Source organism: Pseudophryne corroboree, chromosome 4 (assembly GCF_028390025.1).
Source record: "Pseudophryne corroboree isolate aPseCor3 chromosome 4, aPseCor3.hap2, whole genome shotgun sequence".
NCBI classification, from domain to species: domain Eukaryota; kingdom Metazoa; phylum Chordata; class Amphibia; order Anura; family Myobatrachidae; genus Pseudophryne; species Pseudophryne corroboree.
In genome coordinates this window covers 1,816,484-1,822,017 of record NC_086447.1, presented here as the reverse complement: position 1 = coordinate 1,822,017, position 5,534 = coordinate 1,816,484, and the positions used below count along the sequence as shown (strand labels likewise).

The window sequence follows — 5,534 nt, the reverse complement described above, 5'->3', positions numbered from 1 at the left end:
CCCCATTATATATACCCTCCATTATATATATACCCCAGTCATATTATATTATATACCCCTCACTATATATACCTCCCATACTACATACACCCCCCCCATTGTCTATATACCCCCATTATATATACCCTCCATTATATATATATACCCCAGTCATATTATATTATATACCCCTCACTATATATACCTCCCATACTACATACACCCCCCATTGTCTATATACCCCCATTATATATACCCTCCATTATATATATACCCCAGTCATATTATAAATATACCCCTCACTATATATACCTCCCATACTACATACACCCCCCATTGTCTATATACCCCCATTATATATACTCTCCATTATATATATACCCCAGTCATATTATATATATACCCCTCACTATATATACCTCCCATACTACATACACCCCCATTGTCTATATACCCCCATTATATATACCCTCCATTATGTATATACCCCAGTCATATTATATATATTTATATATATACCCCTCACTATATATACCTCCCATACTACATACACCCCATTGTCTATATACCCCCATTATATATACCCTCCATTATATATATACCCCAGTCATATTATATATATACCCCTCACTATATATACCCCCCATACTACATACACCCCCCCATTGTCTATATACCCCCATTATATATACCCTCCATTATATATATATACCCCAGTCATATTATATTATATACCCCTCACTATATATACCTCCCATACTACATACACCCCCCATTGTCTATATACCCGCATTATATTTACCCTCCATTATATAAATACCCCAGTCATATTATATTATATACCCCTCACTATATATACCTCCCATACTACATACACCCCCCATTGTCTATATACCCCCATTATATATACCCTCCATTATATATATACCCCAGTCATATTATATTATATACCCCTCACTATATATACCTCCCATACTGCATACACCCCCATTGTCTATATACCCCCATTATATATACCCTCCATTATGTATATACCCCAGTCATATTATATATATATATATATATATATATATATATATATATATACCCCTCTCTATATATACCTCCCATACTACATACACCCCCATTGTCTATATACCCCCATTATATATACCCTCCATTATATATATACCCCAGTCATATTATATATATACCCCTCACTATATATACCTCCCATACTACATACACCCCCCCATTGTCTATATACCCCCATTATATATACCCTCCATTATATATATATACCCCAGTCATATTATATTATATACCCCTCACTATATATACCTCCCATACTACATACACCCCCCATTGTCTATATACCCGCATTATATTTACCCTCCATTATATATATACCCCAGTCATATTATATTATATACCCCTCACTATATATACCTCCCATAGTACATACACCCCCCATTGTCTATATACCCCCATTATATATACCCTCCATTATATATATACCCCAGTCATATTATATTATATACCCCTCACTATATATACCTCCCATACTACATACACCCCCCATTGTCTATATACCCCCATTATATATACCCTCCATTATATATATACCCCAGTCATATTATATTATATACCCCTCACTATATATACCTCCCATACTACATACACCCCCCATTGTCTATATACCCCCATTATATATACCCTCCATTATGTATATACCCCAGTCATATTATATATATATACCCCTCACTATACAAACCTCCCATACTGCATGCACCCCCCATTGTCTATATACCCCCATTATATATACCCTCCATTATATATATACCCCAGTCATATTATATTATATACCCCTCACTATATATACCTCCCATACTACATACACCCCCCCCATTGTCTATATACCCCCATTATATATACCCTCCATTATATATATATACCCCAGTCATATTATATTATATACCCCTCACTATATATACCTCCCATACTACATACACCCCCCATTGTCTATATACCCCCATTATATATACCCTCCATTATATATATACCCCAGTCATATTATATAATATACCCCTCACTATATATACCTCCCATACTACATACACCCCCCATTGTCTATATACCCCCATTATATATACCCTCCATTATATATACCCCAGTCATATTATATATATACCCCACACTATATATACCTCCCATACTACATACACCCCACCATTGTCTATATACCCCCATTATATATACCCTCCATTATATATATACCCCAGTCATATTATATATATATATATACCCCTCACTATATATACCTCCCAGACTACATACACCCCCCCATTGTCTATATATCTCCATTATATATACCCTCCATTATATATATACCCCAGTTATATAATATATATACCCCTCACTATATATACCTCCCATACTACATACACCCCTCCATATATAAAACTCTCTATATATTCCACTCTCTATATACCCCTTCATATACCACTCTCTATATATTCCACTCTCTATATATTCCACTCTCTATATACCCCTTCATATATACCACTCTCTATATACCCCTTCATATATACCACTCTCTATATATTCTACTCTCTATATACCCCTTCATATATGCCACTCTCTATATATACCCCTCTATATATACCACTCCATATATACAACTCTCTATACATACCTCATTATTATGTACCCCTCTATATATACCCCTCCATATATACCTCTCTCTATATATATACCCCTCTATATATACCCCTCCATATATTCTGCTCTCTGTATATGCCCCTTCATATATACCCCTCTATTATATACCCCTCTATCTATACTCATCCATATATTCTACTCTCTATATATACACGTCTCTATATATACCCTTCCATATATACCACTCTATATATACACGCCTCCATATATACCACTCCATATATACCACTCCAAATATACCCCTCTATATATACACCCCTCCATACATACCACTCTCTATATATACCCCTCTATATATACCACTCTCAATATTAACCCCTCCATACATACCACTTTCTATATATACCCCTCCATATATACCACTCCATATATACCCCATTATTATATACCCTCTGTATATACACCTCCATAAATACTACTCTCTATATATACTGCTCTATATATACCACTCCATATATACCTCTCTCTATATATACCCCTCTATATATTCCACTCTCTGTATATGCCCCTTCATATATGCCACTCCATATATACCCCTCTATTATATACCCCTCTATCTGTACTCCTCCATATATACTACTCACTACATATACATGTCTCTATATATACATTTCCATATATACCACTCTATATATACACCCCTCCTTATATACCACTCCATATATACCCCTCTATTTATACCCCTCCATATATACCACTCTCTATATATACCCCTCTATATATACCACTCCATATATACAACTCTCTATATTAACCCCTCCATATATACCACTTTCTATATATACCACTCCATATATACCCCTCTATATATACTCCTCCATATATATTACTCTCATTATATATACCACTATATATATATATATATATATATATTAACAACAAGGGAAAAAAATAGCGCCACTTGTGGTATGTAAACCTTCACGATTGTATATAATAAATGTCCAAAAATTACACTCCCTTGGTACAAAGGGTGTCAGCCGGCCCCTAAATAAATACAGCAGTGGTAAGCTGCTGTGAAAAATGTTATGGAAACCAAGAATATGGGCACAGGCGACCAATGGTGTCTGTAGTAAAGGAACGTAAAATGATTTTATATAAAAAAGAGCATATTTATTTTACATGAATAAAAAAACACTGATATCCTTTGGTAAAAAAAGGGGGGTGCTTAAGCATAAAAAATTCATAGAAAATTGCATAAAAATACATAAAAATATACGAACAGATAAAAAAGTGGAGAGTTATCTAAAAAGTACAAGATTCACATCAATTTAAAATGAATGTGTAAAAAGTGCTTATCTTAGGTTCAGGAGGTTAATCTGGGAGAGATCATAGAATGCCCAACGCGTTTCGTCCTTCAGGACTTCATCAAGGGTAGTGTGGTGCTGGGACTGGGCTTGTATTTATACCTCTATCAATTAGGAGACTATGTGTGGCATCACTTCCTCTTACAGTGATGTTTAGGGAAAACAGAGATCTAAGTGTGTTTCAAATTTAAATAATTTATATATGAGTACTGTAAACATTTCTAGACAGAGCTGGTCCATGACATATATTTAAAAAACGAGTAGTTTTAATATGTATAAATGATAAGTTTATGCTGTACTGGCAGTGGGTACTTCCGCCCCACTTCCGGTTGAGCAACGGGCTCTACTGCGCTTGCGTCCAAATGTCCGGAGTCGCCGGCGGGCTCCTCTGCGCATGCGCCCGCTTCCGTTCTTGATAGTGAATGAATGGAGTCACGTTACTTCCGTGACGCGTCCCGGCCGCGTCATTGTGTCACGAGTTGGAACCCGGAAGTTAGGTGTGCTGTGCAGAGCTTGCTGGACTCGTAAATTTCTGTTAGGTCGCACGTCACTTCCTATTTAGGATTGTATTCAACGGATGGTACCCAGGATGTTTGTTGAGACGCACGTGAACCGCAAACGGTGTTACAGAAGTTTTGTTTCATAGTGGGTCTCTATGTTTCATTCATCAATAAAAATGTTCTGTGTGTCTCTCTTAATTTTGGGTCACAATGATTATTAGTTGTCCCGGAAAACATATGAAAAAATAAAAGTATATATGCGTTACCATGCAATCATGACACATTTCTCAATAACCAGATGAGTTTTAATTTAAATGGAGAAAGTAGATTGAAGTTAACATATAATCATGACTGATTTATTTAGGACCAAAAATATATTATTTTCTATATTATTAAATGGACCATATGACTAATGAGGTTAATACGAGGTGTTGATAAATTAATAGTTATAGTGCAACATTAAATGGACATCCTTTTATTAGAGGTGTGGGTGCTACATTAAGGTGTTTAAGTGTGCTAAACACAACTACATATTTAGTGGTAGCATGGTGACGGTCAAAAAAGTGTCTAAAGGGTTATATTAATAAGTGGTGATATAATAGGTTTACAGCTGTTTCACTGGTTTAGGAACCCTCATGTGCATACAATGTCTCTACAGCACCTAGTCTTCTCCGGAGGTCACCCTCCTTGATACTGGCCAGGCCCATAAAATGCTTAGCTTCCACGATCGGACGAGAGTGGGCGTACCATTTTGGTATGGCTGTAGTCAACTTAGCACCAGTTCACCAGAGGTTTTTTCACAGCTGAGGTAACCCTAGAAATAAGAAGAATATAGCGCCATTCTCAAACATCACTGTGTTTATTAGGGGGAGAGGGGTGGGGGGTGGGTGGTATACAAAGATAAAGAATTTAGAGCTCAAAGAAATGGGGAAATTTCATAGCTTTCGTTGAAACCAGTCGGATGCATCGTCTTCAATTGGAAAATCCAAAACATTTCTCTTCTTGATAACAGATTCGCCAGGTCTCCGTTTCTTTCGCCCAGTGCTACGTG

General features: G+C 36.1%; 1 pseudogene; it reads right to left on the bottom strand.

Annotated features, from left to right (window-relative positions):
- Positions 1 to 5,132: 5,132 nt before the first annotated feature.
- On the bottom strand, positions 5,133 to 5,251 carry LOC134912933 (5S ribosomal RNA; annotated as a pseudogene).
- Between the last annotated feature and the right edge of the window lie 283 nt (positions 5,252 to 5,534).